The sequence below is a fragment of the Rhinolophus hipposideros genome (genome assembly GCF_964194185.1).
Source record: "Rhinolophus hipposideros genome assembly, chromosome: 10".
In the NCBI taxonomy this organism is placed as follows: domain Eukaryota; kingdom Metazoa; phylum Chordata; class Mammalia; order Chiroptera; family Rhinolophidae; genus Rhinolophus; species Rhinolophus hipposideros.
Window position 1 is genome coordinate 20,867,059 of NC_138056.1, and position 13,458 is coordinate 20,880,516.

Here is a 13,458-nt window from a genome sequence, read left to right on the forward strand (position 1 = left end):
CCTCATTGGTCTAAGCCACCATCAATGATTGGATGATTTTGCAATAGTTCTCAATGCATGCTCCTTCGTCCCTCGTCCCTCATCCTTCCTTCCCAAATTTAGTTCATCCCAGCAGCCAGAGTCATCCTTTAAAATGTCAGACATTAAAATTAAAAACCTTTCTCCAACAAAAGCAGCACAAACGGAGGAAACAGCCACAGACTAGTAGACACCTGTGGTGTGTGTGTATGTGTGTGTGTGTTTATTTCTGAAAGGATTAGTAGCCAAGATACCTAAACACCTTACAAAGCAAGTAAAATTTACAATGGATACAATTAGAGAATGCTATGGCTAGTTTTGTTTTTAAAGGAAGGCATTGGCTCAGGATGTATCTATCTGATTTAGGAGCAATTCTTAGATAAAGGACCGCAAGCTTAACTACACATCAATAATGTGATCTGGCTTCCAAAAATAAGCAGATGCAAACTTCAGTCACTAAAAGAAAAGAACATTGTTCGAAATTTATGCTGTCCAGATTATATCCAGAGTATTGAATTTTTCATAATTAGCAAATAGTCATGCAACATTTTAACTTAAAAAAAAATGTATGATGAGGGCTGTATTCTGTGTCTGTTATGTCAAGTCTGTTAAGATAGATACTTAGTATCCAACATTCAAAAAAAAAAAATGGTAAATCAGACTGTGCCATTCTTCTGCTTGAAATCCTCCAGGAGTTTCCCATCTCACTTAGTGTAAAAGCCAAAGTCCTACAATTGCACACAAAACCCCCCATCACCTCTCTTGCCCTATTCCCTGTACTCCAACCACATGGCCTCCTTGCCGTTCCTCCAACACTCCAAACACATGACCCCCACAGGGCTCCTTAACTGCTATTGCTTCTGCCTGGAAACACTGCCAGATATCCACACTACTTACTCCTTCCTATCCTTCAATTCTTTACCTTTCATTGAGAACTTTCTTATCACCTATTTAAAAGTTAAAATATTTTCTAACAGGAACTTCTGGACCACTTCCCTATTCTATTTTCCTTCATAGCACTTATCGTCATCTAACATACTGCCATCGTAACCCCTTATCTGTCATCGTAACCTCTTATCTGTGGTTTCACTTTCCAGGGTTTCGGTTACCCATGGTCAATGGTGGTTCAAAAATATAAATGGAAAATTCCAGAAGTAAACAATTCATAAGTTATCAATTGCAAGTTGTTCTGGGTAGTGTGATGAAATTTCCCACTGTCCAGTTCCATCCCACCCAGGATGTGAATTATCCCTTTGTCCAGCACATCCATGCTTCCTACCCAGCAGTCACTTAGTAGCCATCTCAGTTATCAGATAGACTGTCAAGGTGTCACAGTGCTTGTGTTCAAGGAACCCTTATCATACTTAATACTGGCCCCAAAGCACAAGAGTAGTGATGCCAGCAAATCGAATATGCCACAGAGAAGCCATCAAGTGCTTCCTCTAAATGAAAAAGTGATAAAGATGTTTTGAGAGAAAGAGACAGACAGACAAATCCACATGTTTATAGCAAAGAAAAAAGTTGTTTTTAGAAGTAAAACTGTCTTGATATAAGAATGAAGTAAGTTTTGTCAGGATGTCATCATCTCATCTGTTGTCATTGAAAATGTCATTCACATAACTTTTATTACAGCACACCGTTATGACTGCTCTATTTTGTTATTAGTTACTGTTAATCTCTTACGGTGCCTAATTTATAAATTAAACTTTATCATTGGTGTGCATGTATAGAAAAAATAACATAGTATGTATACAGTTTAGCACTATTCGCAATTTCAGGCATTCACGGGGGGTCTTGGAAGGTATGCCCGCCCCATGGACAAGGGGAGAAGCTGCTGTATGTATTTTACTTACCTGTTGTTTTATTTTACACAGATTAATTATAAGTTTTATAAGGACATGAATTTGTTTGTTTTGCTTTCTCTTATATTTGCAGAATCTGGAGCAGTGGCTGGCACATAGGAGACATGAAATAAGTATTTGTTAAGTGAATGAATGAATGAATGATGAAAGAAGGAAGGAAGAAGATTCCTGCCAGCTTCGTATTCCACTGTCCTTGTCCTCCTGGTCCAAAATGGCTGCTCAGTTTTAAACATCACATCCACATTGCTCACAGCAGGATTGAAGAAGGAAGAAGAAAGGCATTTCCTCTTTATTTTAAAGAGACTTCCCAGAAATCCCACATATTATTTCTGTTTCTATCCCATCATCCATAACTTAAGCCATAGTTTCCCAACCCTTGCATTATTGGCATTTGGGCCAGATAATTCTTTGCTATAGGAGCTTGTCCTATGCACTGTAGGGTGTTTACCCACATTTCTACTAGCATTCCACCAAATGCCAATAGAACACATCCATTGCCGTGCCCTGAGTCGTGACAACTAAAATGTGTCCAACATTGTAAACTTCCCATGGGAGAAGGCATCGCCCCTGGCTGAGAACCACTAACTGAAGCTTAAAGAGAGGTGGTAAATATCAGAATGGTAAGTGTTAGGTGATAATGTCAGGATTCTGTATTCTGAGACAGAACAGGAGAATGAACGTTGGGGAAGTAGCTAACAGTCTCTGTTGAGACGAAAAGCACTCCTTCCCAGACGCAAGCACTGTTGCCAGTTTGGGGAAATAATTTCAGATATATTCAATGCATTGAAAAGTATCCTTTTATTTACATAAAGTGTGGCTTCTGTCATAATAACATATCCTGTGCTTCATTTCACTTGACAAAGCCATTTTTTCTAGGATATGACTTTTCTACCTATAGATTCAAGTTTTCTTTTATTTCTGAGAAGTTCTCTTAAATTACATCTTTAAATATTTGTTCAGTTTCCTTATTTAGGTTACCTTTGTCATTACACCAATTAAAAGTATAACTTCTTATCTCAGTCTTCTATATCTATTATTTTTTTGCTAATCTTTTAAAAAGTGTTCATTTCAATTTACATTTCACTTTCCTGTACCTTATTTTCACCAGTGTCTCCCCTTTTCAGTGCTGCATTCATTCTTTTGTTGAACTTCTTTTTCTTCTCCATCCTTTCCCCAAGCTCTGTCAGCTCATAAGCATTTATTTCTGTATCTCACCTTTATGATCCTTGGTTTCTAGAGGCAATTACTTCATTATGTTATTTCTTATTATTGGTAATATGTTTGATCAGTTTTTTTGGTTTCCCGAAGGCAATATTTTTCTGAATATTCTTTATCTGCCATTAATTTTTCTCCTGTTGTATATTGGTTTAATCTGATTTCAAATCCACTTGTTTATGATTTAAGTAAAGTTGTTTTAATCCACTTGTTTATATAAAAGGAAAAAAGTTGTTTTTAGAAGTAAAACTGTCTTGATATAAGAATGAAGCAAGTTTTGTCGGGATGTCATCACCTCATCTGTTGTTATCGAGAAGCACCAAGCAGAGGGCCCCACCAGTGGCTCATCAATAAGAACATGGGGAGAAACAACTATGGCAAGGAGACATTTAGACTATAAATACGGAGAGTCTGTGAGGACTAATAGAGAGTTTGCGTCTGGGCAAGGAGACACTTGGCCGACCTAAACAACTCTCCATATACCTTGAGACATTTGCTCCTGCCATGGTCCAGGCAACTCTTTGGTCAGCAGGGGTGCTAAACCATGCAGTGGTCCCTGGAGTGATAACCGTCACAGCTGCCTAGCCTGTCTGCCAATACCAGCATCTTTGTTCCCTAGCAACGTGCTCTAGCAACGAGGGACTTTTGTTTTACACTGGCAGCTGGAAGAAAGCTCACGGTTAGTTAAGCCGTCTCTCCTGAGAAACTAAACTGGTATAAAGGTACACCTTTAAATTTGCGCTTTATTCCTTTCACCTTCTCTTGCCTGGAACAATAGTGTGCTTAATCCATCATGTATTTGGAGTATGTTATTTCTTTACTTGGGTTATTGGGAGATGTTATCTTGTATGCTATTGGCTTGTGACATTATTATAATTCCCACAGAGAAACTGTGCCAAATAAATTGTTGGCAAAGACAGAATCAGTCTCTGAGTATAACTATGCCGCCCCAAACAGAACAAAAACAAAACATCTCCTTGTCTTTTTTTTTTTCTTCTAGTGTCTTTGTATAGCTCCTGTGGTCATTCCTTTTTCATTGTTACTCATGAGTGAGACACGTCCTCACTAAATTAAACGTTTGCAGAAAATATCGAGGGGACTCCGCAAGGTCTATGTGCCAAACGAGAAAGAACCCTCTCTGTTATGTGAAGTTGTAAGTGGAATTAAACTTTTGGGACGTTTCTTTTCCCCAGTCAGCAGTGACCAGTACCCATCTGGTTTTTCACCATGCAGATGCTCTCCCATCCTGTGTCATCTGCCGATTGTTACCTGTCATGATGCCCTGTCTGTGTAATTTCTTCAGTCCTGCCTGCCATCCTCTTTACCAGCGAGGCCTAGAAAAGTTCCTGTCACGAGTGCTCATGTGTTCTCCCTGTTCCAAACAAGAATAAGACCGAGACCACTGATGGCTATTAACATGCGTTCTCTTTTCCTTTTATATCAGAACTGCTATACTAGTGGAGGTAGCAATAAAAACTGCTAAAAGATTATTTTTCCTGAACTCCTTTGCAACTAGATGTGAACACATAATCAGGTTCTTGTGGCTATCGTTGGGAGAAAATTCTGGAAAGTGTAGGGGCAAAAAAACTTTCCCTCCTTCTCTTCGAGGTTCTTTGGCTAGTCTAATAATTAAATTGACATAAGACAGATAGATTAACAGAAGAAAAACAAATTTTATATGTACAGAAGCCCCATAAAAATATAAGGCTCCCCAGAAATTAGGTAATTGAGGCTTATATACCATCTTCAGCTAAGGAGAAGGGGGTAGGGGTCTTGGGCTTCAAAGGCAGGAAAACAATTCACAGGGAGATGCAAAGAGCAGTTGTTTGATAAACAAATGTTTGCCCTGCCATACAGATAGGTTTTTGTGATATAAAAGGCTATTTCTGGTAATGGCTCTCTTCCTGGATCAGGGCATTTGGGAGAGATGCATAGAAAGCTCTTTCTGAGTCTGCTGGAAATAATCCACTGTCTTTAGTTCAAAATAATCCATATGCCAAAGTGGCACATTCTGGGGCATATTCCTTCCCCACCTACACCCTCAAAAAGTCTCGACAACAAGAACACAGAAAGCTGGACAAAGCTTTGGTTATCCTGCCTACTACTGACTAGAATATAGATATAATGTTCCGGCCAACTCTTGGATCAAGAGGTTCCCATAAATATGAAAGCCACACACCAGGATGGTAGGGCCAAAAAGCAGAAACCCTGATTTCTGGATAGCAAGGAGCCACTACACCAGCTCCGGACAGCAAACCTCTAGACTTCTCTTACGTGAAAGAGAAACTTCTAGCTATTATTTTGGCTGTTCTGTTAGATGCACTTGAACTTCATCCTAGCTAAAACAAAGCTTTGTCCTTAAGGGCCTGTATCTGACTTTGAAGAATTGCTCTGCAAGCCTTGTCTGACATCAGCAGTCAAAGACAAGCTCTCCAGAAGGAAGAGCCACTATTTGACTTTCACTGCTTTTGACATCCCTTCCTCAAATATTATAATGTGGAATTATAAATTCTAGCGTTCTTTATAATGGAATTTGAGTTTTGGGGCTCTTAAATGCAAGAGTAGATAAAGGAAATGCTTCCTTATTCTAATATTTTAAAACTTTTTTTTTTTTTGAGATAAGAGAAGAAATCGTTTGGAAACAGCAGAAGGGAAGATGAAGGGCACGTTTTCTACTTCCAGGCTCTGATTTATGAGAGATATAAGCTGCACATAAGAAGTCTACAGAGCAAGCAGTATCATCAAGGGACAGTTTGTTTCTTTCAGGATAAAAATACAGCACTCAAAGATGTAGAGGACCCAGAGGCACTCGCTCATGAGAACCTGAATGTTCCAAAGGCAGAACAAAAGGGAGGTGTTGAAAGGGCAGGGAAGTGCATGGAGTGGGTCAAAATTGTATGGTCATTAAGGGTCATAGTGACAAGAGGTGACCTGGGAAATTGGGGTTTTTGTGGTGGCTGAGAAGAACTAGGAAGTGTCCTAACAGCCTCTGGAGAAAGGCAGGTTCATCCTTTCCTACTACATTTGAAATTAAAATATACATATATAAAACTTGGATCCAAGTTCATACGTGCACAAAGAACGGCTGTCTTCTGAGGTTTCACCATCTCTTTAGAGCATTGATGTTCAAAGACCTTCAGTCTTTCATCCCCTAAAATTTACAGAGGTCATCCCTCTACTCCCTTGCATTGTATTTAAAGATACTTAACGTAATTGTGTAATTGGATCAAATAGATGAGACAAAACAAAATCCTGGAAGAAAAGTGCATGATAGGTAGCTTCTGCTTTCCATTGTGACACAACCTCTCCTGAAGTTAGGAATCTTAGCACCTGGGGAAGAGGTGGAGGTGAAAGGGGGAAATGCAGAAATAAACACAAATTATGTCAGACATCATCCTGCTCCCAAGCAATCCCTTCCCTCTTATTGTCCACACAAGTTAACCCCTTCTTTCTCGACTGTCACTACAGCCGAACTGCTTTTCCTGTCAACAGAGCAGCAATGCCTTGTTGGAGAAAAGTAGGGGACCTCAGAACCTCTTGCCTCCAGACATTCCTCCGTTTTTATTCCTTATAGACTTCTTTTGACCCTCATTCTTTGAGAGCAAGATTTTTCAAATGCTTTCCAAGGGAACTCTTCTTATCCACAACTTCAAAATGTGAAACATAAAAGTGTTGCTGTACTGGTTGAAGTGACGTCAGGGACACCCCAAGCTCTCTGTGCTCAGCCTCCCCTTAGCACTGCCATGTTGGCCTGACACTCCCCCATCACACACTCATCTTTCCTAAAATTCCTAAATTAGGGTGACCAACTCACTCCGGTTTTTCCAGAACTTTCCGGGTTTAGCACTCAAAGCCCCACATCCTGGGAACTCCCTCAGTTCCATGCAAACCCGATGGTTGGTCATCCAACCCTAAATGCTGTGCTATGATAGCTTGAATATCACCAATTTAGAAAAAAATATAAGCATTTCTAACACAGGTCACACTTTAAGCCATGGTTGGTCATTGCCAACTTAATATGAATTGGTTTATCAGCTACTTTCCAAATGACAGCCAGGTAGAAACCAGGATTTGAGAAAGAAAAGGATGAGCATGGCTGCCTCATAAGCGTGCCCTGCTGGTGTTCTCATCAGAGTTAAATTCATTCACAAGGTTCTACCCGGTTACCCACAGGCACACAGTAGCTGAGCACCTGTGTAATTCAAGTGGCACAGGGAACTATGCCTGCCTCCACTACAAGAAAGAGACACCCATCCCTCGGATCCTCAGAGGGCTGGTTCCAGGACCCTTCACGGGTACCCAAATCGGTGGATGTTCAAGTCCCTTATAGAAAATGGCACAGTATCTGCATACAACCTATATTTGCATAGAAGCTACAGCACGGTATGCCGACATATCAGGGATTCAGTGTAGTGTTCGACACATGGCAAATTCGAGTTTTGCTTTTTGGAACTTTCTTTTTGCAGACTTTTGTTTTTCAAATATTTTTAATCTGTGGTTAGTCAAAACTGCAAAGGCGAACCCTGTGGGTATGGAGGGCTGACTGTAGTTAGGTGGGTCATGACACACGACCCGTAGCTCCATGACCAAGAACTGTGTTAGCTTCATTAGAATAGCTCTCTAACTGAACTAACCAGCCATAGCGAAGCCTGTGTAATTGACTTGGAAGTGCTTTCCGGCACAGGAGTCTGTCACAGCAGCTGGAACCAAAGCCCCAAGCAGAGAATAAGTGCCCAGCAGAGAAAGGGATGGTTCGAAGACACCCAGATGATCCTCTATTTTGGCGAAGTTGTCCAGATGCTCATAGAGCTTTAATTAAGCCCAGTGCTAATTAATCTGTGACCTTATTCAAACCAGCTGTTTCCCAGAGCCTCTAATGCCTCTCCGGATTCAGACTCCCTTTCCTCCAAGTGGATTTCAAAGGTCTGGTTTTCTTAACAAGTTTAATTGAAAGATGACCGAACCATGGTCTTTCATAAACAGGACACGCCCCACCGATAGAACCTGTAGAACAGAGGAGTGGCCAAGAGGCCAGGGAGACATGACACAGCTTCTGCAATCTGATCACTGATGAAAGGCTGGGTCCAGCATGGACTACTTCAAAGACAGCCCCAGAGGCCTCAGACACTTGACTAATCGAAAGCAGCACACTGTTTAGAACAGACACAGCTGGTGTGGCAGCAATGAGACCGTGGGCAGATGGACTGAGACCAGGAAGCAATGTGAGAGAGGAGCAGTAGAAAAAGGAAGCGTAGTCAAAGCGTTAAAATCCATCCCCTGCCCTCTAACCCAGAGCTTCTCAACTCCCGTCAGGGCACACTGTGTGTGTCACATGACTTGCCAGGTGCTTCCAAATGTCGAGCCCTCTGCACTGGTTGGGGCTTGGGGGAAGTTGGAGATCCCAGGCCAGTGGCCTCCAACAGCAAGCAGTCTTCCTCCAACGTGCTGTTGGACTATAATCATTCCGTGTGCTGTGTTACTTGATACTGAAATGATGTTAAACATATTGGGAAGCACTGATGTAAACCCATTCATTACCCCCCTTTAACACCAAAACTACATCTGTGCTTCTTTTCGGTCAGAACAAATACCCCCACTGACCACAACTAACCCTTGAGGTATGGAAAACGTGAGCTGCTCTTTGCCTCACCGTGCCTGTAAGACATTTTATTCGTCTAGGATATAGTAGGGTGACTTGAATGCACTGGGATAGATTTGAATATGTCCCTCTCCCCAAAAGCTTCCAATTAAATCATTTATATAGCTTCCTATGATTTTTAGGGTAAAGATCAAAGTCCTTACCAGGATACACAGGACCTTCCAGAATAAGGCTTCGTGGGGCAGTCAGGAGTCTTAGCACAGACCCATCCAAATTGGACTCAGCAGAAAATGAATGTATTGGAGGAGATTCAGTAACTCAAAGGACCTCCAGGACAGACAGTCAGAGGACTCCCCAGCCAGGAATAGCCAACCTCACCTAGACTCTTCCCATGAAGCCCTCCCTGACATCATCCCTCACACAGCTACCCAGTTCACCCTTCCCTTGCTGAGCACTGGACACCAGAATCTCCACCAAAGATGTTCCTGAAAGCCACTGACACCACACACACCAGAGAATGGGTTCCACATGGCACCCACGAGCACACCTTTCTCTCTTCTGCAAAAACATCGCACTGGGGTGAGGCCTCTGATTGTTGAAGCTTAGAACATGGCTATGTCCTAGCTGCAAGGGAAGCTGGAGAAAAGGGCATTCTGGTGTCCACTTTAGGAAGGTAAAGTGCATGGTGTGGGACATTCCCCAAATGTAGAAAAGATAACCAAACATGGCAGGCAGTTACTAACTTGACAAATACCCATTTGCTCCACTGTATAAAACTCCAACTTCATCTCCCCTGGTCCTTATTATTCCAGCCACGCGGTCTTCTTCAGGTTACTCAGGTTACTCCTTGTAGTAGAATAATGCCCTTTCCAAGGATATCCTAATCCCTGAAATCTATGTATATGTTGCCTTACATGTCAAAAGGAACTTTGTAGATATAATTAAGGATCTTGAGATGGAGAGATTATGCTGCATTACCCAGATGGGCGCAATGTAATCACAAGGAAAGTAGGAGGGTCAGAATCAGAGAAGCTGTGACAATATGTCATAACAGAGCAGAGATTGAAGTGATGCGAGTATGGGTCCATGATGTAAGAAATGATGGCAGCCTCTGGGAGCTGGAAAAGACAAGGACCAGATTCTCTACTAGAGCCTCTAGGAGAAACGCAGCCCTGTGATACCTTGATATTCTTTTAGCCCCGTGAGACCCATTTTAGACTTTCTTCCCTCCAGAACTGTAAGATAATAAATCTGTATTGTTTTACACCACTAAGTTTGCGGTAATTTGTTACCATGCCGTAAGAAAGAAATACACTTCTGCCTTGGCACATGCTATTCCCTCTGCCTGGAACACATACTCTTAGCTCATTCTATTCCGTCCTGTCTCAGCTCATTTATCCCTTTCTCATTGAAACTGCCTTTAACCTCCCAGACTAGATCAATTAATTCCCCCATTGTCCTTTTTTACAACCCATGAACTTGTTCTTTATGCCACTTATCACAGTTGTAATTTTACGTTGGGGTTATTACATTCTACTGTGACCAGATGATAAGCTACCTAAGGATAGAGGCATGTCTAGTTTTGCTCATCCCTTTATCCCCATCACCTGGCATAATACCTTCCACATAACAGGTGCTCAAGCAGTGTATGTTGACAGGATGGATGGATCTCACACACATACTGTCAACCCAGCAGCAAAGCACTTCAGTTAGCTCTAAGAAGATGCTTATTCAGAAAGAAAAAAAAAATCTAGACACTAAAAGCTTCTAAAAGTAACCTGGCAAAGAGCAAACACTCAATAAACATTGGGTGGGTAGAAGAATGGACAGATGGACTTGTGAATGCATAGAAGCATGGATGAATGGATGGTTGCATGGACAGACAAAAGAATGTATGAAATGCCCTAATAGCCATATGCACATGTAAGAATCTTGCTGGAGAATTTATTTTACAAGAACAAGATTTTGATCAATAATTGCCAAAAAGAATAGGTGCTACCCTTAAACCATGACCCTTGAACACTAAATGATACTCCACTCCTTACTGTATCCCCAGTCGACCTTTTGTACAATACATTCTAAAAACCTTTACTGAACTCCTACTGTGTGGCAAGCATTTCAGAGACAACCAAAAAGAATGACACTAGGTCAAGGATCTCCTGGCTGGTCAGATCAGAGCAACACATTCTTCTAGAGCAACATGTCTCATCATCCCTCATTTCATTTCACCCTCGCATCCCCTGTAAGAGAAATCATTCCCTGCCTGTTGGAAGTCAGCCCATCCTGTGTGGCGCCCAGCTCTGGGCTTCATTCACAGGGAGGGAGGGGCTGTATCGGATGCGATCAGTTGGCATTTTCCATATGCTATTCTGACAGGGATATAATATTGTGACCCTCTTTGAAGGTTAAGAAGCATCGTCCTTTCCTGACAAAGGGACTATTTTGTCAGATGATCCATCAGTGTCTGTCTGCATCACGAGGTCCTTAGCCCTTTCTAGACCTTTCCTCTAACTGTTGTTCAGGGAAAGAGCCACCTCTCTACAACACTAAGATAAAGATAGTGTCTTCTGTGCCCTTCTCTCTCTTGTCTTCCCCATCCTGATGCCTTTCTGTGCCTTCCCCAGCCCAGGCCAGAGTTCCTGTGTGCTCAGGGAGTTCTCAGAAGATTTACGACTGATAGGGATTCACCCTCTCAGGATTATTTCAATTCTTTTAGATTTCCAAATTATTAAAGTTCTTCAAAGTTAAAAGAAATAAATGGCCAAGGATGAGCATTGAGGCACGATGACTGATGAAAAAAAATAAAATGTTTCAAGGCAGAAAGTCTTGATCAGTGCCTCAAATCATCTCCCAAAGGTGTGGCACCACCTCCCGAGTGATCATTGCCCTGCCCACTTCCCTGGGGAGCCCCAGCCTGGGTTTAGCTACGGGCAAAGAGGAGAGACACAACGGTAGGCACATGCTAAGAGCTTAATTACTAAGTGGCGATTTATCAGAGACAGAGATGTGTGCAAGCAAACAACGAGAGCAAAAGAGAAGGGCAGGGGGTGGCACTTCCGAGCAGCTGCCCAGAGCCACAGCCAGTCTTAGGGGTTTTGTGAGCAGCTGCGGCTTGACCTTTGCTGGCTCAGACTGGCTTAGCGTGCTGGTGCAGGGAAGAACACCTGGCTCCAGAGGCCATCCTCCAAGCATCTGGAATGTTTTCTTTTTTTAGGGGTTTTATGTCTACATAGTGGAGATACAGTGTAAAAATGAGACTCTATCATTTTTAACAAGGTCTTTTTAAATCAGAAAGAACAGCCCCATCAATCAAGATATTATTCTCATTAGTCATTTTCTAGCCTGTTGCCTCAGGATTATACTAGGCTGCCAGCAGAGATGTAGGACCACAATTAATAAAATATTATTACAGATACAGGCCGCAACCACAGTAGGCACAATTAAGATTCACACACAAGCACGGGCACACTCCCTGGCCTTCAGCGTCTTCGGGCTCCTGTCTTAGGAACCCTCCATTTGTCATAACTAATCCAAATGAGAATTTCAGCCCACTGCTAGTTGGTATGTGTGTGACATCACTTCATAGCCCTTTCATGAAAGAGACCTAGAAGGCATCAGCTGAACATGATAAATGAGAAGCGGCACAATGTGTAAAGAGCTTGGGCTCTGAAATCAGACAGTGGGCCTGAACTGGGCTTCTCCATTTACTAGCTGTGTGGCCTTGGGCAAATTACTTAGCTTCTCTGGGCCCTGGTTTTCTAATCACTGGAACAGGGATAATAATATTTATTTGCAGAGGAATTTAAATAATAATATGTATTTTCTGGAGCAGGTTAGAGAAAATTTGTTTAAAACACATACTCCAGTGCCTGTCACTTAATAAATGTTAGTGTCATGAAGGGTCTCTGGTCCCGCTCCCGGCGGGTGGGCACAGAACATGGTGAGTCCAAAAAGGAACCCCAATGGAGCCATGCATAGGGGGTTTATACCACTACATTCTTGCTGGCGGCTGGGTTGGAGATACAGGAAGCAGGCTCCATACGATGCGCAATCTGCCATCTGCTTCTCTGCCAACCAACCCACCAACTAATCCCCCAGCATAGCCACAACAGTTATATTCATGGCTAATGGTTAACCGGTAACAGCTAATGGCCACCCAGCCACAGCAGATGGCCAACTAATTACAGCTGATGGCCATCTACGACTACCCGAGCCAGCACATTTCCACGAGGCCGAGAGCCTGGAAACTGCTCTCTGGGACTCTGTCCTCACAGTTAGCATTTATTATACTCCTTCCTTCCCCCTTCCTCCTTCTCTCTGTCCCCCTCCCGCACCCTCCTTCCCTCCTTCTCCCTGAAGTTGTACCTACCACAGACCTACTGCTATTTTTCCCTTCAGGTGCTTACATGACCAGTCAGTCTCTCAGGAAGAATTTATCAACTCAGACCAGGTGCTGAGCAATAAACTAGGTCATGTTCAAGACACCATTATGGCTGTTGTCAGCACTAACTGATTGCAGTTTTCTGACATAAACTTGGCTGTTTTGTGCCCTGCTGCCATCAGGGAGCCATCTTACCATGGGGATCCTTCCCTCCCTAATGGAAACATTTGGGGAAAGTGGGAGGGAATCGCTATAAAGTATGAGCAATACAGAACAGCTGGAAGTGGCCTTCCTAATTGGCACCTTCCCACATTATGACAGGTTTGAGGCAGATTATGACAGTGAAAAGGGTACGTGCAGGGACAGAGTGGCAAACAGCACTT